At 42.7% G+C, this 24,998-nt stretch overlaps 1 long non-coding RNA gene across 1 annotated transcript; it reads left to right on the top strand.

Annotated features, from left to right (window-relative positions):
- The first annotated feature begins 814 nt into the window (after positions 1–814).
- On the top strand, positions 815–23,493 carry LOC121147822. The gene is made up of 3 exons (XR_005882475.1): positions 815–965; positions 2,579–2,729; positions 23,439–23,493. It is a non-coding gene; the product is annotated as an uncharacterized LOC121147822 (long non-coding RNA).
- The last annotated feature ends 1,505 nt before the right edge of the window (positions 23,494–24,998 follow it).

The raw sequence follows: 24,998 nt of genomic DNA, 5'->3' as shown, positions 1-24,998 counted from the left end.
CAGTGGAAAAACCAATAACACATTGGGAAGAAAAAAAAACACCCACAAAGAGAGTGATAAATTTATATGTTATACAGTAGTGTGTGGAAATTCGGAGAGACTGTTAGAAATTGTGGCAGGACTTAAAGACAGTTGCATACAAAACTAGGGTGGTGAAAAAGCAAGGCAATTGTTAACTCCAAGAAAAACAAAAAGTTGTACAAGAAAGGAAAAGTAATTATAGTGTAGCGTTAGTTCAGTGGAGAACATTATTTATATAGCTATAATAATATAAACCCGGAATATTGATTTAGTCAAAACTGGGAGCAAGAGGAAACAGTATTGAGAGCTAGGAGACTTAAAGGCTCACCCACAGTTGCTAAACCATAGTCTAGTGGGACACGTGCTTTACTTTATTTTTTTATTTTTTATTTTTTTGGACATGTGCATTATTTAAAACTATGGAAGTTAATCCCAGAAGAAAATTAAAATTAATTAAGAAGTAGTTTCCTCCAGAAATATTTCCAGTGATGAAGAAAGAGGACCCAAACATTGTGATTTTTTTCCCGTTTGTTAAAACCTTTTAGTAACATTGCTTTTTTAAAATGTGTGTGTTCATTTTAATAAATTTGCACCTATTTTTAAAAATATTAAGTTGCCATAACTTTGATTACTAGACTAGTAAGATGACATGTTCTACAAATTAGATCCATTTCTGCCCCTCATTAGTCCACCATGTAGACAACAAATCTGGGAAAGCCATTTTCTAATGTAACGAAATACAGAGTTTAGAAGCAGCATGAATGTGTTTCCCCTGTTTTTCCTCTTCAGTTTATAGAAATACTTAAAATGAAGATGCAACATGAACAGATAGCTACTGATGTCCTTCCAAAATGTTTAATGGATTAATTACGTTACTACAATCTGACTGGATATTTGAACATGGTAGCCACTTGCACCCTGAAGTACTGTATCTTTATTAGAGGGTAAGTTCAAACAGACACAGCACTGGGGGTCACTGAAGTTGGAGCCAAGGTCTTTGCATAAATGACACGTGCAGTTCTGAAGGATGGGAGACAGTTCTATCCCCCGAAGCACAGAGCACAGTGAGCAGACAGGAGAGTTGTAGGTCAAATCCAGAGTCGGAATGGCCCTGGGGGTTCTCAGAAACTTGCAAGGTTTGGAGAAATAAGATGTTCAAGAGTCTGAGGATGTAACCTGCTAATTCATCCCTAAACTGCAATCTTTCGGATCACAGCTGAAATCCCTGGTAGACTAATAAAGACTTTTTGCCTAAAGCAGCGTCAGCCCCGACCAGGCAATAGCTAGCTGCCTCACAACAATAATAACGTGTTAATGACTTTGATAAGAGAGGATACATATCATTATCACGTCTTAATTACCTTTTGGGTAATGGGAAAGCAGCTGTAGAATACACAAATCAAGAAGCTGGGGGAGGAAGTTTGCTTTAAAGTGGTCCCTGTGATTGTTAATTTTGTATTTTCCTTGCCTCCCTTCCTCAGTCTTTCTTCTTTTTTAACGGTTGCCTGCCATTCATTAAGCAAAGTAAAGTGGTGGATTCAGTTTCAATTGCAAACATGGGGTTTCACTCTAGGAACAAGCTTACAGTTGGCACCCGTTGTTGATTTCCCTAGTGTCTTCACAGCTCTGCTCCTGTACCTTGCAAGCCAAGATTGGGGAGATGTGTTGTAGGGATAAGATTCCTTAGGAAAGCAAAGTCCAGTTTTTCTCTTCCATGGCGCCCAGCACAGTGTATGACATGAGTCAGCCAAGCAATCAATCTTAACTGAGTCTACTCCAGATGTTATAGACATTATGCAGGTCTCACTCTTTTGATTTGTAGACTGCCTTTGAGAGTCCTGATATTTCACAGTAAATATGGTCGAAGCTGGACCATCTCTGCTTGCTCCACACCATAGTCACCCGAATACCTTCTGTAAACTACTTCTGTTTACCATTCCAGGGAAGGGCAGGAATGGCTGTAGTTCTAACCAAGATTGTCCTTATGCTTTCTACCTGTGGGATGGGGAACCCCCCAAAATGTCAATCCTGAGGTATCCTGTCCTTCAAAAGTCTGCCCAGTGGCCGAACCAATGACTGTGCAGCCATCCAATATCCTCTCTCTCCCCTCACCAAAGTCTGTCCCAGACTTCGCAGATTTGGAGGTTACACGAACACTATTCCCAGGATCACTTCAGGATTCCTCTGAGTGAAGAATTCTAGTCCTTGATGGGATTCTTGTTAGGTATAAAATTCCCTATTCATCTTTCGCTGTTATCAGTTATAATAGTTAATGATCCTGAGACATTTCTCTATCGGTTGGCAAAACAATTGTCAATATTCTGCCAAGAGACAGGGGATGGGGGCAGGAAAGCTGAGAGAGAGCCAAAGAGAGAGGGTGGGCAGGAGGGAAGCAGTTAGGTGGGGGGTGGGGGGCGGGAAGAGGAAAGAAGAAAGTAGGTTGGGAATAAAGTCAACTGGAAAACAGTGAAATGCTGATTCTTAAAACAGTGAAATGCTGATTCTTAAGCTTTCGACTTTTTTTTTTTAACTAATTTTGTCCTAATTTGTGTTTTAGGCCTGTAGCAGAAGTGAAAACATGGCTGATGCATTTTATATTCATGAACCCAGGGCAATCTAAATCCAAGATTACCCTTCAGATCTGAAGTTAACATAAACCCTCAAATGATGAGTGGGCAGCTGAGAGGACCACAAATTCTGCTCTTTGGGTGAGTTCAAAATAAATAAGAAGAATTATTATCTAGATTAAGAGCCCTGCTGATTTTTCTACCGGTTTCTGTATCATTACTTTCTTTCTTTCTTTCTTTCTTTTTTTTTTGAAAGTTAAACAGATCATTTGAATTTTGTTGAAAAAAAAAAAAGTAATAGTGCAGGCAAATGCAGCTCCCTTGGCCCAAAGCCCTTTGCTCTCACCTCTTGGTGGTCGCTGCTGCCAGTTCAGCGTCTGGGGCTGAGCAAGAGGCCCGTCAGAACCAGTCAAAGAACAAGTCCCAGACAGAAGAGGAAATGAGAGAGAGAGAGAGGCCGTGCAGCCCTCTCTTGGCCACCCAACTCCCCTTCCTCCCTCCCCAAGCCTTGTTCAAACCCACCCACAGCCACTCTGCTGTGTTCTAGAATCCAGACCCCTTGGTAGCCTGGGGCAGACATTTTGCTACAATAAGAAGTTCTTGCTCTAGAGGGTGGTGTTTGGGAATAACCCCCAGCTGACTTTGATCATCTCCTGAGTCTTCCTCTTCCCTGTTTGAACTTGAAGATGAAGGAAGGGCGTGAAAACTCTATACTGAGCTGCCTTTGCTGTCAGCATCACAGACAGGAGGCATCTACAAGGTCAGGAGGAGGGGGAATTTTCCGGAAGTCAAGCCACCCAAACTGCAAGTCTGATACCAGAGCAGTGGGGGCAGAAGAGATACTGGTTCACTTCCCAAAAAGGCCACAACAGCTGAAGCAGGGACGGTCCAGGTATCCGGTATGCGTGCAGGGACTCAAGGACCTAAACCATTCTGTACTGCTTTTCCAGAGCATAGGCAGTGAGTTCAATCAGAAGAGGAGAAACCAAGACACAAAGCAGCACCCATGAGTGATACTTGCGCCACAGAGAAAGGCTTAGTCTGATATGCCACAGCACCAGCCCCACACAGAACTCTTAAGCTTCCATCTTCTTATGACACCTTGAAACTTTGACCCTAAGCTGGGGATCCTGGGTCACCATGAAAGAGCTTCAGAGACTGTCACGTCCTTCACGGGACACCTGGAAAGCAGGTGGGAGGGGCAGGATGCCATGGCGCCAGTGTGCAAAGTTAAAACCCTATCGCTTTCTGAGCAAATCTGTTTACATATGGTTAGAGCCTATGATATTAATATTATACTACGCCAAACTTTGGGTACATACTCGAAATAACAAGCTTTTGTGTGCTAGTCCCAGGGCATAAACACACTATGCAAAAACATTGTTTGAATTAGAAAAAGGGGTTCCAAAGTCCCAAGGAATATTCTTAGCAACGAACTGTTTGGGCACAACTGGTATATAATTTGCAAACTTCCTGTGTGATTTTTTAAGTCAGCTTTGGTCATTTGTGCCCTGAGAAGATGGAGATCCTACCATTCAGCCAACACTGGTGTGCCTTCGTACTGAGCTGCTCTGCCCTCACAAGTCCCGGAAACAGATGCTCAGTGGCATTGGGTGCTTTCCTCTCTCTTTCTCTCTGCAATCCCAAACCATCCCCTGGTACTGTTCTCTTTACATGGCGCTGTGTTTGTGGATTCATCTTTCCCAAGAGACTGAACTAGGTTTTGGTTACCTTTTTGTCCCAAGATGAACAGAGTTCAGGCTCCAGTAGGTGCTGTAGAATGTTTGTTGACTGAAATAAATGACTAAAAGTTATGAGTGCACACATAATGAGTTCTGAATAAATATAGTAGGGTGGGAAGGGAAGAAGGGGAAAAGTGGGAAGCAAAAAGGAAGGAGGGAAGGAAGCGAACAAAAAGGGACCAAGTCTGTGGGTACCTGTTGAATATAGCAGTGTTTATTTCCTGGATTAAAACACCCCGACTCTAAGATTCCATGAATTATTGAACAGCTGTTATGAGCTTAGCACAGGAGGAAAGGAAAGTGGGGGGTGAGCAAATAGTATTGATCACGGAAGTCATTCTTACCATGAATTTATATAGGAGACTAAAATTAACACATGAGGCAATCAAAGGACATTACGTTCTAATGAGACTCTAAACTACTGAATACAGACAGAATTGTGAAAGCAGAAACCAGCAGTCCATATGAGCTGGAGGAATATTGAGTGGAGTCTATGAGTTTGGGAACTTAGGAGCCCTTGAATGTGACAGGGAGGAGGGAGGAGCTCAGTGGGTACCGAAGAAGGGATGCCACCAGGTGGGCATCAGTGAGACCAGTGTGGTTATAGAGGGACAGGATAAGGTGGGACCAAATTACATGTGGCCTTGGGAGTCAGCGTAAGGTGTTCACATGTGACATGGGAGCAAAGAGATGCAGCCTCAGAGGTGTTTGGGCAGGATTCGGTGACATGCTTGGCTAGAACTGTCCTGTGGCTGATGAGCTCCTGAGAACGTGGTGGATGAAAGTGATAGAGGCAGCACCAAGATGCTCATTCTGCTTCCCAGGTGCTGATGAATCTGGGCCAAGAAGTATCACTGTTTCCCCAAGTTCCGGGACTTCGCAAATGTTGCAGGGAAAGGGGTGGGAGATGGGAATAAGGAGCTTGCCATGAGAGCATTGCCAGGCAGTACTTTGTGAGGGGCATTGAGTGTCAGACTCAATCGGAGATGCTGCCCACAGGTGTGTCACTTCTCATGCCAGGTAAGACATCAGTCAGAGCAGTCGGGGTGCTTTCCTCTTTTGCAAAACACCCCAACCTTTCTGTACCCTGGAGATTTTCTGATAGTCATAGCAGTGTTTTGCCTCTATCTTTGAAAATATACCCAACATGCTTCATAGAGTACACAGTAATGACCACCAGTGAAAGCAAAAGGTGCCACAATCTTTGAGCTAGCATTATATCGTCCTGATTATCACAGAAATAACTGCTTGGAGTGATTGTGCTATTTATAAATATTGGAGCTTTCATAAAATGAAAACATGTCATAAAATAAATATCTTTTAAATTATATGCAAATGACTCATTTTGAATAAAAGAAATGTTAATTAAGATTATATATGCAAATTAATTCTTATCAGCCATGTTTTCATACTTAGCTATTAACCACAACTTTGTTTTATAACTCATTGTAATTGGCTCTTCATTTAGAAAATATTAACGAAAGAATGCTTTATATTTTTATGCATTAAAGATTGAATGTTATCATTCAAGTAAAAAAAAGGAAATACACTTGACAATTTACTATGAAACAATAAGGAACAATTTTATGGAATGAGTTTTATGTTAATTTGAGAATTGAGACTAGAGAAATTATGTGCATGTATGCTTCTAGTATGGGAAGTGCATTCAGAAAGTTAGTGGAAGTGTGTAATATGAAACTAAATATGTTTTTAAAACATGTTTTGCACCAAGATAAAATTAGCGGCAGCTCCACTTTCCATAAGCTTTCTGAAGAACCTTGTCTTTCTGTGGTCCCCCCTTGTTTCTCCATCAGACTGAGTTTTCAGATTCTTTTTATTGTATTTAATTTTGATGATGTTTATGTAGTTGATCAGGGTGGGAAGGGTCAAGGGTTAGGGGAAAGTGAGTGAGACCATTGTTTCCAAATTTTCTTTTTCTCCCTCCAGTATCTGGGGGAAGGGGAGAGATAAGGGGAGAAGCCACACCCAACCTCCCAACTGTCTTAGTAGCCAGGGATGACCACCCAATAGTATCCCAGGGTCACCAGTGAGGAGCTCAGAGTTTTGACATATGAGTTTGGAGAGGATCTGGACGTGCAGTCCATCCCAGTCTCCTAGACCCATGCTGTCCAGCAAAATAGTTACTGGCTACGTGTGGCTACCAAATCCTTCAGTGAGGCTTGTGTCGAGTGACACTGGTGAGTACAAAACACACACCCTCTTTTGAAGACATAAGATGCATAATACACTAGAAAATACATCATCCTTAATTTGCTGGCTTTACCTTCAGACCAGAGATGGTCTCACCAAGAAATTGTTGAACCCACTAGGATAATAAGACGCTGGACTTTATGCTTGGTAAATAGTTCCAATGAAAGAACCTCAACTGAATTTGAACTGTGGTAACGCAGCAAGGTGGAGAAATCCACCATGGGGAGAAGGTTCGGGGAGGGGTGGGGGGATTCCCAGTGCCCATAACACTGTGTCACATAATACAATGCAATTAATAAAAATAAATAAATAAATAAATAAAAGAAAATACATCATCCTTAGTTTTTACACTGTTGACATGTCAGATGATAGATAGTATCTGGAATATATTGGGTCAAATGAGACTATTATTACATTTTATTTTGCCAATTTCTTCTGTTACATAATGCAGCCACTGGAAAATGTGAAATGACATTTGTGTCTGACACTCATACCTGGATGATACAATCTTGTGCCCCCACCCACCAAAAAAAGTTTGAGGCAGCAGAAGACCACAGATACGCCTGTCATCCTATGAGACAGTGGCTGAGCTAAAAAGCTTCTGTCACCTCATGACATCACAGCCATTAGCATGGCCTAGCATAGAGCATCACTCACCTTCTTTTGTAAGGCTGACACCAACACAAGTGTGCCGCTGGTTGTGCGGTACATTAAAGTACAGCAGTGCAATTGCATAGCACATGAGAGAGACTTACATCTTTACTGTCTACACTTGATACAGTGATTTTTGAGTAGACTCCTTCTTACTTCTGTATTAAAAAGTTTACTGTCAAACGGTGCACATGACACCAGCCCGAGCCTCACAACATCTCTTGAGTGTGTCAAGTGCTCACATTGAACAGTGGATCTGCACCATCCAGGTTAGAACAGGTGCAGTGGCGGCTGTTTCCAAAATTTCCTCCCTCCCCATTGTCATTGTCTCCTGTGTTTGAGTAGTCACAAAAATATTCACAACAGATCTCAGTAAGACCTCTCTTCACAGCCTCACTGTTTATCATTGAAACTGATCAGTGCTTTCCATCGTAAAGATTTGGAACTCAATATGAGCAAACTAGGCAAGGGACTCATCTTATGGGAGCTTGTTTCTGCCAGAGGGGCTGGAATTGTGATGTGCTGAGACCAGCTGCCACCTGCAACACTGGTTTTTTGTGTCAGAGCACTAAGTGAAAGGATTAGCTAGCTGCCTTGCCTCTGATTCAGCCTCTTGCTAATGTGCCTGGGAAGGCAGAAAAGGATGACACAAGTGCTTGTGTCCCTGCCCTACGGGAAAGAGACCAGGTTGAAGTTCCTGTCTCTGTCCCAGCCATGGAAATCATTTAGGGGAGTGGATCAGTGGAAGGAAGATCTCTCTCCCCACCCCTGCCCCTCTCTAAGGCATTTTGCTTTTTCAATTAAATAAATAATGTAAAACTAAATGATAGAAATTAAGTAATTAGCTGAATGCAGTTCTAACCTGGTCACATTCTGGAAGTAGGGTTCCTTTTGAAGGGATGTCTCATTTGGGCTGCTTTCCTTATGTTTTATTTTTCTTCTTTCTTCTTTCCATATAGTTCAGATTATTTCAGCTTTCTGTTCATGTTTTGGCAAGGAGTTATAACCTCACTTAGATTTGATGCATGCAGTATATGAAGTTATTGAACCAATACTTCTTGTTGCTGTCTCCCTGAGCAGGAAAAGCACAGATTCCTTGAAGTTCTTGGTCAATTATTGCAGGAAAATAAATTTCGCTCATTCAGTCTCTAAGAGTGGACACCTGCTCCATTCCTTCTGAACCCCCACAGGGTTTCATTTTGAAAAGTCCAATTTGAACTTCCAGATCTGGATGTCTTGCTCCCTATAACTTCCTCTTCTCAAAACACAACAGTTGCTTTGAGATTTAGATTAGGCACGTAGGCTTGTGGATTTATACGGTTATTTCCTTGGATTCTGTTTTGAAGCGGCAAGAGGTAGTATTCTCTTAAACTCCAAATCTTCAAAATTCAGGCACAAGGCAGGCTCCCCATGGAAGCAAAAATAAATTGGTTAGTGATGGGTGAACAAAATTATCTTGTTATAGAAACCACTTAAGGAAGACTGGGATCAGTTTGCAAATACTGTGCTGCATTATTCAACCACAGGAAGAAGAAAGGAAACCACATAACTTTACACAACTTGAGTACCTCATATAACCTTCCAGAACCACCCCCTCTAGACAGACCCACCCCTGCCTTTAAAGGCCGTAGTTTTCTGGAGTTAAAAATTTGGCTAAAATAAGCCTAACTAATTTAGACTCTATGATGTATGACTGTGTTGAATAGTGGAGAATACTTGATTGAAGAGGAAGAGTTCTCCAAAATTTCAACTCTTTTCTTGGATACGTGGCAGGATTGGGTGCACTTTCTCATATTGTTGGATTTAGAGGCCATATAAGTGGCTTTGGCTGATAAACAGTGCACGGCATTTTTTAAAAAAATTATTTATATAAGTCAGAACGAGACACAGAGAGAGATATCTTCCATCTGCTAGTTCACTGCTTAAGTGGCTGCAGTGGCAGGAACTGAGCAGATCAGGAGCCAGGAGCTTCTTCTGAGTCTCCCACACTTTCCCAGGCCACACACAAGGAGCTGGATGGGAAGTGGAGCATCTGGGACACAAACCGGAGACTATATGGGATCTTTGCAGATGCAAGGTGAGGACTTCAGTCACTAGGCTACTGTGCCAGGCCCAAATCACAGCATTTAAAAAATGTACTTATTTATGTATTTATAAGTTAGAACTGGGAGGGGAGAGGCAGAGAGAGCGAGAGGGATCTTCCATCTGCTGGTTCATTCCCCAAATGGCCAGAATAGCCAGGACTGGATTAGGCTGAAGTCCACAGCCAGGAGCTTTATCCAGGTCTATCATGAGAGTGAAAGGGGCCCAAGCACTTGGGTCGTCTTACACTGCTTTCCCATGAGCATTAAGAGGGAGCTGTATTGGAAGTGGAGCAGCCAGAAATCAAATTGGCATCCATGTTGGGTGCCAGCACCGTAGACAGGGGTTTAACCCTCTGCACCATGGCACCAGCCTCCAAAGTGCACCACTTTTGTTCAGGTTTGAGACAAAATGACCATGGCAACAAGTAATCAGATACCCAGATGCCTACATAATCAGAGTCCTCCACACATGTACTTTGTATGAGGGATATTCAGATAGTTTGTGGAAGTGTGTAGTAACAAAACGAACAACAACAAAACCCAAACAATAACAACAAAACTACATATAAATTTCAAAATAAATTTTATACCAAAATAAACTTAGTTTTAAAAAATATTCATTTATTAAAAAGGTGGTTGTGTAGGGGAGAAAGGCAGTTCTCCAGTTTACTCTTCAAATGGCACAGCAGCAGCTCTGAGCAAGGCTGAAGCTGGGAATGCAGAGATCCATCCAGGTCTCTAACAGGGATGGCAGGAACTCGTGCACCTGACCCACCAGCTGCTGCCTCCCAGGAACTGTGCATCAGCAGGAACTGAATTACAAAACAAAATATCCAGGACTCAGATCAATGGGGTTCAGGCATCCCTTGCAGTGCCGTGACCCCTTCTTCTACACTCATCTTTGAATTGTGTTTCCCCATGAACTTTCAAAGTACTCTCATGTATGGTGGCGTGAAATACTAAGTCACTGAGGTTTATTTTTTTCACGATTATGGCATGTCCTAGGCTGCCGTTACTAATACAACACATCACTGGGTATCTAGCATTTTCTCTACCTTTCAGCAAAGATAGTAACTTCTTCCCACCTTTCCACGGAAGGGGGAAATTTTATAAGCACATTTGAAAGAGTTCATTTCCAGAAAGAGATGCCCGGAAAGCACAGGGTGGAAAGCACGTGGTCTTCAGACAGCAATTGTTTCTGCTACCAGGCCCTGTGTCTCTGCTCTTGTCTGTTTTCACAGTGCCTCTTCTCCACGTTCAATACAGTGGTTTGCTCCAGTTTGTAATCTGTGCCGGTTCAACAGCATAACCACAGAACTGCTTCTAATGACCAGTTTTTCCATGGCCTGATTTTGGTGTCAGCCAGTTTTCCATGATTTCTGCTGCTTGTGGTCCGTTAGAAAGGAGACTCCCTGCTCAGAGAGGACACCTGCAGGGCTTGGACTCTGTAACCAACTTTTCCATGCACTTTTTTTTTTCAGTTTCCCCTTTGGGTACTGAGCACAAGCATGCAGGCACGAAGGCTGGATGCTAATAACAAGAGAAACTGGAGTTGCCTGTAGTATATTTCTAGATTGGAGATTCTTCTGGCCACCTGGGCATGCGTCGTCAAGCAGGTTGCCTCTGGTGACTCAGAAGTTTAGTTCTTTTCCTCTTTGCTTTCCATTTAATTTGCTATTTAATCAACATGGAACATGAGCAGCATTAAACAGATCGAATAATACTACAAAACCTACCGTGGAAAAGTACCATCTACATAGCTTTCTTTTGGCCTGTGATTGATACATTAAAATCTAGTCATTGTTTTTCTCGGTTCTCCAGAGCTGCATGATCTTTCAGGTTTAGTTAGATGTATTGATTTCCCATTGTAGAAACTGGAACTTCGCTTTATTTTATTAACACCTTCTACACGCACCACCCCCCCAACACACACACACATATCTGTGATTCGCTTTTACTGTGTTAACAAACACCCCAGGACAGATTGTTTAAGGTCTTAGTACTTTGCCTCAGCAGGCGGGAATTGCTGGACAGGTGATTTTAGTCAGACATGAGCTCATCCCCGCAGCTGCCATCAGATCATGGGGTGGCAAGGGCTGGCGGATCACATGGCTCCCACCAGGATGCTGTTGTACACTCTTTGCAGTTTGTCACTTTCTCTCTTGCTCAGAGGATGGGTTGGGTTGTGGGAGGAAGCTAAGCTTCCTGAGGGTCGGGCTTGCTAAGAACAGGCTGGCTGGAGCTTTCTCTCATCTTCTCACCAGCACAATCCTGTGGGAGGGGAGGAGACGCAGACTGCCTCTTCATCGGAGATGCTAAAAAGCCCGATTGCAAAGAATGCAGGGAAAACAACTGTGGGCATTTTTTGTCACATTTGACATAATACACAAATGACACAGACACACACAGCCACATTACACATACTTCCTCTTAGCACCATCACCACTATTCTCTTTAGCTATAAAATACCCTGTAGCACCAGTGGGAGTTGAATCCACGTTCAGTATTTACATTAGTGTGATGATAGATGTCTATTTACAACTAGACCTCATAATGAACCAAGATTATTACTTTTTCTTATATTAGGGTTTCGGCAACGATGCCCTCAGAGTAAATAACTGTTTTGAGTTGTTTGCCTGGTTTTCATTATGTAAGGACCGCAAATTCTGCTCCAAGCTCTCGGCTGTAAGTGTAATTTCCTAAGAGCAACCACAACCTGCATAGGGTCTGTTTCCACCAGCACTCCCGCCCCCTTGTAGTTATTCCCCTGGAGCCTGCTCTTCAGGCCTGCTACACCCATAATCACCCAGAGCTTCCCCAAGCTGTGTTTGTCTGTGTTCCATCCTCCTTCTGAATTTCCTTCTTCTTGGAGTACTGTATGTCCCAGTAGATTCATAAAAAGGCATGCATAGGAGGCATGTTGAGTGTCCCAAAATGCTTATCCCATGGGGCACCTGCTTGGCAGTCTGCAGCAGTTCCAAGATGAGACTGATTTTCTTCAGTGTTATTAACCATTACTCTTCTTCCTTCCAATATTATTTATGAGGACTCCGAGGTCATTCTAATGCCTGCTCCTTTACACATCATCATAGTCTCTTTTCTAGAAGTTTCTAGGATCATATCTTTATAATTGGGCTCATACAAAGAAATAACAGTAGGAGACTTTTATACATTCATGGTGTAGGAACATCTATTCCTTCAACGTGATGACTTTCTTTGTTCAGGGATTCTTCTTGAATATCATGTACAGATGCCCTAATATTCTTTTTATTATAAAACTATTTGTTTTGCCTCATTTTAAATCTTTGAGTGGCTCTAAAATTATTTTTTTCTAGGCCCAGTGTGGTAGCCTAGAGGCTAAAGGGCTCACCTTGCATATGCCAGGATTGCATAGGAGCACCAACTTGTGTCCTGGCAGCCCTGCTTCCCATCCAGCTCCCTGCTTGTGGCCTAAAAAAGCAGTTGAGAATGACCCAAAGCCTTGGGACCCTGCACTCATGTGGGAGACCTGCAAAAAAGCTCTTGGAGCCTGGCTTCGGACGGGCACGTCTCCAGCCATTGCAGCCACTTGGGGAGTAAATCAGTGGACATGAAACCTTTCTCTGTCTCTTCTCCTCTCTATGTGTGATTCTGAGAAAAAATATAAGTACATCTTTAAATAGTCATTTTGTTATTTTTAAATTATAAGAGCTCTTGGAGCTAAGACTTCCTTTTTAACAACATACTATTCTTGTTTCATAGATGCAGTATTTATAAATCTGTGTTTTTCTTCTGCTCCCTGGGTGTCTTCCTGACTGTTATGTTTGCTAACTTTTTTGCCTTTTGTGTTACATTTTTCCTTCATTGTTGTTGCCTCTTGGATCTCTGTTTTTACAAGTCCTAATCAGCTGATGGTAACTAATGTTTGCAGCTGAGGTTCGCCAGAGAGTGGTCAGGTATTTTGCATTTGTATTTGTTTTCCATTGCAGTTGTAACAAATTACCATGTACATGGAGGCCTCAAAAGATAAAGCTGCTGTTTTATTGTTGAAGGCCAGGAGTCTGAGACCAGCTTACTGTGGTAAAATTAGGAGGAGGCTGCCTTGCTACATTCTCTTCTGGAGCCTCTCGAGGGGAATCTATTTCCTTCCTTTTCGTGTCTTCCAGAAGACTCTAATAGCAGTGGGTCCAGCTGTTCTCACAGCACGTGACTTCCATGTACTTTCCTGCCTCTCTTCTACCTTTACAAAGTTTGGTGATTACAGTATGCTGGCCTGGGGAACCACCTGGATAGTACCACCTGATTAACCAACTTAGCAGCACCTGTTATCTTATTTCCCCTTTGCCACAGAACCCACCACAGACTCTATCTACAGATATGTCGCTGTCCTGCGGTGACACTAAAATGACGAGGAATCTCGAGGACCTGGAACCGCCACCACAACCGGCACACACACACACTGAACGAACACACGAACACACACACAGGTGAACCAGAAAGGAGAGAGAACAAAAAGGGGCAGGTGAACGAAAAGAGAGCGAGTTTATTGCCAAAAGTGGGCTGCTTATATACAGTTCTCCACCAATCACTTCTCCCCGTGGGTCCACAGGACGCTACCTGATAGGCCGGTAGAATCGCTAGCCTATCCCTGTGACTTCCTGTTTACCTGCTGGCGAGACAAATCCCGCCTCCTGGCCCTCAGCCAGGCGCCATCTTGCAGCAGCCCCTCATACACTGGGGGTCAGCCGCTCCCCACAAGCCGCAAGATAGATTGGGCCCATCAGTTTATCCAAGAAGGGACTCTCAGCTTTCCTCTATGCCTGTACAAGCCTGCCAACATTGTAAGTCACAGGTTGAATTGTTGCAATGCCATAATTTGGTCTGTCGTGTCCCCTTGCTCTTTGTGCTTTGCCTACACCACTATTGCCCTCAGCTGTGTTTAATTCCTTCCTCTAGAACCGTCTCAATCAACCTTGTTTGGGAGTAAAGCTGCAGCCTTCAGGGATTTGGAGCAGACAGTAGCAGGCGGGGCAGGATACGGTTAGAGAACCTACCGATCAAACTATGCCTTAAGCAGATCTTGCTCACCTCTTCTGTTATCAGCCCTGCCCACACCCTTCCCAAGGCGGCTGGTGTCTCTATTGCTGGGACTCTCCAGGGTTCTGTAGTCTCATTCAAGCTGACTTTTTTTTTTTTTTTTTGGCTTTCCTTTTACTGGTAAGTCAGTGATTGCCAACCCATCTGCTCTGTGGTGTTGAAATACTGCTCTAGAGAAGGACAGTGTGCCCTTCTGACATAAGAAAGAGCATTCTATGTCTTGGGGATGGATTCTGGGACAGGCACCGCTCTTCCAAGGTGAACATCATAAGTAGAATCTGGTGGGAAGGCCAAAAGCTGCGGCTTGTAGAACACCAGGAGCGTGGCCAGGCCTTTCACCAGGAATCAGCTGTGCCTGTTTGCGCTATTCAGTGTTTGTGCTCTGACCTCGCAGTGTGGATTGTAAAGCCCACTGGCTCCTCACAACTCGCCAGCAGGAAGAAAATCAACTGGCTGCTTTTAGTCCCTCCCAGAGTACAGGTAAAAGTCTCTTCAGGTCAGATGTGTGGGTTTTGCTCTTGGATTTAATAATTTTGCTCATGAGCCCTGTTGCATTTGGGACTCTCATAGCACCACTGCTGTTCCCTGTTTTGCTCTCATGGTTCTTATTGCTGTCTCCCTAGTGTGACCTAGGGGAGTTACAACTGCTTATTTGTTTTTAAAGATTTATTTATTTTTATAGATTTGCATGAAGAAGGAAATACAGAGAAAAACACCTTCCACCTCCTGCTTTACTCCCCAAGTGGCCGCAACAGCCAGAGCTGAACCTGCCCAAAGCCAGGTGCTTCTCCTAGGTCTCCCACGCGGGTGCAGGTCCCAAGGCTTTGGGCCGTCCTTTACTGCTTTCCCAGGCCACAAGCAGGGAGCTGGATGGGAAGTGGAGCAGCAGGGATATGATCCAGAGCCCATATGTGATCCCCGAGCATGCAAGGCAAAGGCTAGAGCCACTAGGCTACTGCGCCGGACCTTGGGAGTTACAATTTTAAGATGTACTGAATTACTGGAATGTCTAAGTGAGAGAAAGAGAGCTCTTCCACATACTTGTTCACTCTCAGATGAATGCAACAGCCAGCGCCAGGCCAAGCCAGGAGATTCTTCTAGGCTTTCCATTTGGGTGACAGGGCCCACTTGGACCAGGAGCTTCTTCTAGGTTTTCCATTTGGGTGACAGGGCCCACTTGGACCATCTTCCACTGCTTTTCCCAGGGAGCTGGATGTGAAGTGGAGCAGTCAGGGCTTGAATTGTTCCCCTATGGGATGCTGGCAGGACAGGTGGCAGCTTTTCCTGACTCACCACGATGCAGGCCCCTATGCTTTAACCTGCTTGTGTAGCTGGAGGTCCCCGTACTTTGTTTTCCGGAGCACTGAGTAATTATGGCACCAGTTCTATTATTCTTTGTGTGCTGCATAACGATCACTTTTCCATTCGTTTTTATTTAATGTCAGCGATAAAAATTCAGACATTTTTGTATTCCCTGTGAAAGAAAAAAATTTTTGGAACAATGGTGTCAGTTATCAAGTGGCAATCTCAAAATAGTAATGTAAGAATAGCCTGCTTTTCTTGCTCCAGAGCAAGTGCACAATGGGACTTTTGTATGAGTTGCATGATGCCCAAAATACACTCCAAGAATCATGCAGGTTCCGATATTAGTCCCAGTATCCCTAAGCATAAGCTATGCATACTGACCTGGTGCTAAATAAATGATGAATTTGCTCATTGTTTCTAGATTGGAGCTGGGAAAACCAGCCTGTGCCCAGTGTTGTAAACAGATATTGAAAAGTGCTGCTTCCTAATCAACTTCAAAAAAAGTCAAAACTTGAATTCCCTTGAGAACATTGAACCTGGTGTATTGACAGAAGGTCAGTTAATTTTATGTACAGATATGTGGCTTTTATTACCTCCTAGTTATATTAATATGTGATTATGTTTTTCTCCTATCCCCACACCATGCTTTCATTGTTTTATTCTTTTCTGACAGCTTGCATTCAAGGAATGAAAGTTGGTCCAAGTTGTATTGTGACAGTACAGGTGAATGGGGTGGGACAGCATCCAATTAGGGGTAGCATGAAAGCTACAATCTGACTTTCTTTTCCTCTAGCACCTTGACTCTTTTTGCAAGTAATTGCTGCCCCTCTTGTTCCCTGTGGATATCTATGAGGTGTGGGAGCCTTCAGGCATGTAGCAGTTTGCTCAGCCCAGTAGTAATGTGGCAGTTCATCGGACCCTCTCCCAAATGAGGATGTGGGCTGCTTCCAAAGGCCTTCTCCCAGCCTTGAACCATTGCCCCCAACTGTACTGGGTTCTACTGACCCCTGGGAGCAGCATCTGTACCCAGCACCATTATAACACCGGAACTTTATTGTGTTAGTAAGGTATGCTTCTCTGAAATGCTACTAATAAGCTGTTAACACATGGCACATTCATACACACCTCCCTGCATAGAACAGCCAGCTCAACTTGAGCTTAGAGTTGACAGCCAGTGAGAAGGAGTGGTTATGACATGTTCTGTTCCTTCAGAGTAAATGAAAAAAAAAATGTTATTGGATGTATTGTATTTAATAGTACTTTGTTGTGTCATTATTTATGACTCCAAACATGGACCTTGATTGGAAGGCATGTGGAGTGGGAACAGAAGAGGAGGGAAAATATTTCTTTTGTAATCTGCTTTGCAATGACCTGAGGAAGGAATACTTATTAAAGGAAGGAATACTTATTAAAACCTCTACTAGCTTTGGGACCTTGATCACAATCTTTCTTCTGACTTGAATTTTTCTTGGTTTGGAAATGAAAGGATTGGATTCCTTGTATGTTAAACTAAGATTTTTTTTCAATGTTAAAAGCTGAGATTTCAAGAAATGTAATTTTCACACACTAGTCGGAGCCTGTGAAAAGACAAGTCTCGCATTATGTAAGGATTTATAATTATACCTAGCTTGGATATAGTTTTAAAATCTTATATAATAAGTCCCTAGCACCTGTATTTTTGTAATGGTGAGGAATAGACTGAAATATGGAATAGAAAGAAGTAACATTTTAGAAGCTTCTAAAACATATTGCAAGAGGGGCCAGTGTGATGGCTTAACAGGCTAATCTACCTGCAGACACCAGCATCCCACATGGGCATCGGTTTGTGTCCCAGCTGCTCCACATCCCATCCAACTCCATGAATATGGCCTGGGAAAATGGGGCCAAGGATGACCCAATTCCTTGGGTCCCTGCACCTATACAGGAGACCTAGAGGAAGCTCTTAGCTTCAAATTGGCTCAGCTCTTTCTGTTGTGGCATTTGAGGTCTTGGTTTCTCTATCATGTGTAACACTCATGCCACAATGTCTTCAGCAATGTGCTTTGTGGAACAATGCCAGTCTGAAAAGAGCGTACATACACAGAGAGATCTCTACTACAGACTTATTCTGATATGCTCATTGCAATAAGCAAAATGACAATACCATACCACTGAATTTCACATGTCACATGTTTTAAACTCAACTAATGATAGCCTAAAATGCCAAACATGTTCATGCCAAACATTCAGTACCTTTTAGGGACAAATATTATGGTGTAGCAAAAACACCAGCATCCCTTATGAGTGCCAGTTTGTGTCTCAACCACCCCACTTTCTGGGTCAGCTCTTTACTAATGGCCTGCGGAAAGTAACCAAAAATGGTTCAATGATCTTAAGACCTGGCACCCATGTAGCAGACTGGACGGAGCTCTTGACTGCTATCTCGCCCAGTGCTGGCTATTGCTGCCACTGCCGAGTGAACCAGTAGGTGGAAGATTCTCTCTTTCCTTCCTTCCCTATTTCAGAATTGTACAAAGTCATTATCTTCCAGCTTCTGTCATGCTTTGGTGATCTTCCTCTCAAACCTGCTGCTATCCTGACACTTGCTGTTCATCCAGAACCTTCCAAGGTATCTTGGGCTCTGATCTCAGGGCACCCTTAAAGTTGGTCTTGAGGTCACCAACATAGAAACTGTGGACATTCTCTACTCTCACCAGGGAAAGCAAACACACACACACACACACACACACACACACACACACACACACACCGTTTCTATTAGCACACAGTTCTGGTCTTCTCTATCTTTGAATGATACCTGTTGGAATCCAAATACTGCAGCCATTAGTGTCTTATTTGAAGTCAATTTGTGATTCTCCAAGCTCTGCTCCTTTCTATGACTTAACCCACCTAGGGTTAGACCAACATGTGAATAATGAAGCCCTGGAAAACAAAGACCTAAGAAAGACAGAAGTCTCAGTTCTGTTCCATGTAAAGGAAGACTTCAGCAGTTAGTCCAGAAGAGTGTCTTCAGAAAACGGTCACTTTATGCACTCTTTCTGTCTTGCTGCATGGCAGTTCTTACTACAGGGCTTTCCCCGTGCAGCAAAAGACACCTGCTTGTATCTTATCCATTTGTTAGCTGCCCTGAGCTCAATACTGGCCCCACTACTTGTGGGTGTCTGATTTGGATGTATCACTTAGCTTTTTCTAAGCAGCTATTCCTTTCCATGAAAAAAGTTTACTAACTTCGCAGGGTTTTCTGGGTTAAATAAGAAAGTGCCTTACAAAACAGAATTTTCTCGGGCTGGCACGGTTGGCTCAGGTCTGACTGTTACAGCCATTTGGGGAGTGAACCAGCAAATAGAAGACCCTTCTCTCTTTTCCTCTCTTTGTAAAATAAATGAGTGTTTATTTAAAAAAGAATATTCTGTACAAATAGTGTAACTTGAGGCTGGCAGGATCCCAGGTTGATACAGAAATTCCTCAATAAACAGACATTGTTTATAAACAGACTGATAGGCATATTAGTGTTAAAGAGACTGGTGTGGGATTACCTATGTTCACATGGCAGTTCCAGCGCTTGCTAGCTGTGTGTCTCTAGGCAAATAGCCTGTGTGTGCATCACTTTCTCTAAAACAGAGCCTAGGACTCTATGTAAGTACACTGCACTGGTATGTTCACTTAAATTCAACAGTTCTCAAAGAGCCATACTGGGTTTAGAGAAGGCACACAAATGTTAACTAATAAGAGCAGAGATTGTGTTATTGCTAACTGGCTAATGGGAGAGGTTAAGTAAATATCCAGGGTCACATTCCACATTAGTACCAGAGCTGGGATTTGAACTCTGGCCTTTGTGAATATTCTGTAATCTATAAGTCCAGCTGGAATGCTATCCAATTCATACTTATCTACATTATTTCTAAGAACATCAGGGAAACCTTGGTTAAGTGTTTCCCTGGATTTCTCATAGTTTTGGTGGTGCAGGGGGCAGTGGACAAGAGAGATCTGAGTTCCTGAAGATAGCAGCAAGGTAGATTGGCATGCCTGATCTGGCATGCAGAGGATTGCTTGGGGGTACAGTTGATGAGTTCACTGTTCCTGAAATCATTGAAAAGCCCCAGGCCAGGCAGCCCGGTTTAGTTGTTTATGTCTTGAAAAAGTTCCCTAAAATGGCACCTTCTTACTTGAAAGTCCATTTCTGGAAGTTGTATGTCATACTTCCCTTTGTGTCATTAGGCAGAACTTAGTCACATGGCCATAGCTAGCTGCAAGAGAGGCTGGAAAATGTGGTATTCATATAGTTGTAGCAGAGTTTAATGAAAATATTGTAGGGAAAGATCACATATCCTGGATTTTTTTTCCATGATTAAATATTTCTAATCTATTTTCCTGGAAGAACTTCAAGATAAGCTTAGAAAGTACTGTCCCATGTAAGACAAGCCAAAGAGGAGAGAAGACATATGAAAGACTATGTTAGGATATGTGATGTGGATGTCATAACACATCCATACATGACTCCGTCCACCTATCAGGGTGATTCAAGGTCAACAACAGTTGTGATTTAACTAGAGATATTTCCATGGATAAATTTTATCCCACACCAAAAAGGAAAGATATAATTATGCAAGATAATTAAGCAGGGTCTTTCAGGAATGAGCAGTTTCCCTTTAAAAAAATTCACAAAGTTATTCTCAGTGCCCTTAATTCCTTCCTACTACATAATTTTCCTCCTGTGCACTATTTGGGTGTATGATGTATGCACACACACACACACCCCATACACAGTCTACACAGAGGTGTATACTAACTAATGTATTTGTGAACCATGGAGAAAGGTAAAAAATGAGTCTACTGAAAATGAACTCTTACCTACTTGAGATTTCACTTGCTACCCATCCCAAGAGGACTGTGCAAATTAAAGGTTAAAACTCCCCAGGAATCACTATATCTCTGAATCTATTAACAAATTCCTCGGGGGGAGGGGGTAGATTCTTGCACAATCCTCAGAGGATCATAAAAGAATACCTCAAAGAGGTTCTACTCCTATAAGTGGAGAGCCAGGCCATAAACCTCCCAAGAAAAATGTCCAATATGATTATTCAAATTAATATGAGGGATCCGGGACAGCAGAGTGTCATCATAGTTTGGAAAAAGGCTTAGTGGGCAATGAGTTGTACTTTCTAGGTAAAAGTGAAAGTGGGAAGAAGGGAGCTCTTAGGTCAGGTGGAAGGACCAAGCCGAGAGTATAGAGGTGGACAATGGTCAGTAGTCTGTATGATGGAGCCAGACTATTGCAGGCCATCGTGAGGCTCCGGGCTGAAAGTACAGCTGGAGACCTTGGGACACAAGTGAGGAAGAAAGAGACCGTACAAGCCAAAAGAGAAAAAGTCTGGAGCAGGGCTGATCCCCAAGTAATGGCTCGTGTGGGCAGCACACTGACTGAAGGCTGAAGTGGCAGGCTGCAGTTGGGAGACCAGCTTCTGTCCAGGTTAAGAGCTACCAGGGACCAAAGCAGAGGCTGTGGAGACTGAGAAGAGAGAAAGCATCACTAGGTGTGGAAAGATCACATCAAAGAAAGTGGGATGCTGTGGCAGGCAAGGAGGGGAGACCTTGTAGGAGCAGGTGACAGGAAGTCAGCTCCCCACGTATCCCAAGCTTAGGGGTGTGCAAATGGAGGAAAAGGCAGAGGAACTGCAGTGAACCAAAGGCGAGAATGGAAAAACAGAGTCATGGATCAGCAGACCATCCACAAGTCTTACTCTCTATATATAAAACAGAAGCAGGCCTCAGGGAAATACTGGTATCCAAAGAGATGTGGACACCCCTGCCCACCCACCCACTCATCCCTGATGCTAATGACTTGGCAGGAGAGAGATTACCACTGTGGGGTAAGTCATGAGACAACAAACTAGTGGAGACAACAATGCATATCACAGATACATGGCTCGTCCTTCATAGGCAGCACATCGACTGATCACAGGAAGTACAAGATGAAGGACCCAATAAAAACCAGACAAGATCCTGGGCAGATAGTTCACACACACACACACACACACACACACACACACCCCCTTATACAAATGTAAGAGACTCAACATGACTCAAAGTCAGAATGAGACATGTTAAGATGACATGGTTATCATTTCTCACCTCCTAACTGAAAGGTGGACCCAATACAGCTGATGAGGCCATGAAAACATCATCACTGTTTTTGCAGAACTGCTTTGGGTCAAAGGATAAAGGAGTGGCAATTTCCATCACTCCTTTATCCTTTGACCCAGCAAACCAATTCTGCTTCCTCCTCTTTATCCACACACTTGTACGTGCATGAAACAGCATACACATGTAGCTGTTCTTGTGGCATTATTGGAAAGAAAACCAGTCAGCTAACAGGAAGAACTGGTTCCAGAAACAAAAGAACAGCTGCATTGTGGAATAAAATGCAGCTGTGAAAATGACACAGAAGGTTCTTTATGCCTTGCTAGAGAATAAACTCCAAGCTATGTTGTTATGGGAAAAAGTGTGATGTGGGGTATGCTGTCAAGTAGAAGGGTATGCCAAAGAGTGTATGGAAAACACTTAAAAGCCGCTTGTTTGCAGCATCTTGCAATCCTTGTATCATAAAGGTCTTCCAAAACCTCACAGAAACACATACTGTTAAAAAGCTAGCCATGCATTTCAAACATTTCTGCACCAAATAGCAGTTCAGTATCCCCTTTTCTGGAGCACCTTGTATATTATTTCTGGTGTTACAGAGAAGAAAAGCACACGTTTTTGTTTGTTTGTTTTTAAATTTACATTTGGCCTTGTAAAACACTGGATATATAAATGAGAAACTAACAATGTCTATCTAAAGGGAAAGGGAAAAAACTAGACAGTTTAATATAGATCTTCATATTTCACTTAGATTTTTGTGTCCTGGATGCTCCATTTCCCACCCAACTTCCTGCTTAGGATCCGGGAAAGCAGGAGAGAATGGCTCAAGTCCTTGGGCTCCTGTACCCATATGAGAGGCTTAGAAGAAGCTCCTGGCTCCAGGCTCCAGGCTTCTAACTTCAGGTTGACTCAGCCTCATTTGTTACAGCCAGTTGGGTGAGTGAATCAGCATATGAAAGATCTTTGTCTCTCCTTCTCTGTAAATATGCCTTTCAAATAAAAAGAAATAAATCTTAAAGTAGCCATACCATAGAATCCAGAAACACAACTTGAAATAAGGCATCAATGATATTATCATATCCAAGAGATTTGTCCTAACCGGAGCAGTCAGGAAGGGTTCCCTTGAAGAAGTCACTGTGGAACTGCAATCTGAACAAAGCATTCAAATCTGAGAGCAAATCTGGGAGGCAAACCACACTTAGGAGGAACTGAATGGAAGCAGCAAAACAAATCAAACTATGAGACAAGGCTGGACCTGTAACGGCAGGCCCCACTTGTGACTTGTAAGCTGTGCTGAGAGATGTGTATTTTAATTCTAACAGTGGTAAGAAACTGTTAGAGGGTTCTTAACTGGCAGACATGAGTAAATCCAAGGTTAGTTTATACTTTATTCAGGGGGTTATCCATAGTTACTAAAAACTGTCAAGGTAAGATTTGGTGCAGTCACCACACTTGCTTATGGAAAGAACTGCTGGTCTCAGTTTTCCCACATTCACCCATAAAATCACACAATACTGCTAACAGCATTGTGCATATTTTAATTATGACCCATCAGTTGCTATTTGCTGAAAACATTACACAAATTGCACAAAGGACAAAGTTGTGATAGTCTAATTTACATTGGAACTTCTCTTGGTTTCCAGGCAACATCATCACCCTGGATAATGATGGCTCCGACCCTTAGAATCTTTGACAATTTGGTACGTGAAATGAAGGAGGAAACCAATTTCTGTGTGTTCAGGCCAGTATTGCAGTCTATTACATCCAACCAGGAAATAAAACCCATTGTTAATGCACCATTTGATAAGAACACTTAACCTCAGTGTGTGTTGTAATTAAAGAGATAATTAGAACTTCACTAGAACTACTTCAGACCAGACATACATCTGATACTCACCTAGAATGAAAATGACATTGTCTAAGAGCAATGCGAGGCATTTCTTTTTCCTCCCAGGTTTACCTTGCCAGCTTTTCCTACCCCAAAGCTTTTACAATCTAATACATGGGAAAAGGTAAGAGCTTTATAGGTAGTGTATATCATAGAAGGCTAATGAGTTCAGTCAAAAAATGCTTTACAGTTATGTGAAGACGAGGGGAGAAAATCATAATTTTGAAAGCCAGCTTGAGAGACCAAGCACAGAAAAGATTAAATGAGTCATGTGTGTGGTGAGGAAAAAAAAAAACCCGCTCATGCATGAATCCACTCATAAAATGTTAATATATGCATAAGAAAATTGTGTTCCTTAATCTCTGAAGAAACACTTATCACTAAGAACCCTTTAATTCTTTTCCTGTGCTTGATTTATTAGCTTATGAAATTATGTTAATAGCCTTCATGTTAATGGTTTGGGGGCTCAAATGACCTGATTTTAATAATGAAGTAATTTATGCAATAAATGCAATCAGCATCTATGAATCTTACTTAACAGAACATATTGGTGATTAGCCAGTGCTAAAACAAGTGACTGTCAGCATGGGGCAGGCAAGGCTGTGCTTCTGCTGAGAGAACCGAGCTGCTGATGGCAGGGGAGGGTGTGGGCTCCGTGGGCCACGTGATCCAGGCTGCGGCTATTGGCTGTGAAGGCTTTGCCGGGGTAATGGAGAGCAAGCATGAAATTAATTTGCTAAGTGTTCAATGAGTCTGGTACGTCAGTAACTGCAAAGAGTACATCTAAATGGGCTGTGTATGCGTGACGAGGAATATCTGTGTCTTTGGTGGAGTGGAACAGTTCCTAGAAAGAGACTAGAGAGTACGGAAGACAACAGCCAGCCTGCTCTCTGTAAGAAAGCCCCAGGAGAGGAAGACCCCAGAGGAGCTGGCAGTGGGTGTGAGTGCGGGGGAGCAATTGCAATCATCTTTAACATGCGTCTTGTCCTGGAGTAGTGTGGGTGGTAGTGTTTCCTTGAAGACCCAGAATACAGGTATTGATTTTGTGATAAAGTCACAATGTGTGTAAGTTTGGAAAATATATACAAAATACTGCTTGTAAGCAAAGAATATCAATTTTTAGCAGAATTTTAATTCTTCATCTTATTGACCATATTTGAATTTGAATTTGGGTCATCCTGAAAGCTCGTGTTTTAGACATAACCTTATACCCCCATTTTTTTTTGGATCTACATGAGGTTGATCATAATTTTACAGCACTGTAAAATATGAAATAAAATGTTTGTGAAAGGCTTTCTGTATGACCTGCAGTAAG

Source organism: Ochotona curzoniae, unplaced genomic scaffold (assembly GCF_017591425.1).
Source record: "Ochotona curzoniae isolate NIBS_2020 unplaced genomic scaffold, NIBS_Ocur_1.0 scaffold_461, whole genome shotgun sequence".
In the NCBI taxonomy this organism is placed as follows: domain Eukaryota; kingdom Metazoa; phylum Chordata; class Mammalia; order Lagomorpha; family Ochotonidae; genus Ochotona; species Ochotona curzoniae.
Note: the sequence above shows the minus strand (reverse complement) of the source record. Positions and strands in the feature narration are given on the sequence as shown.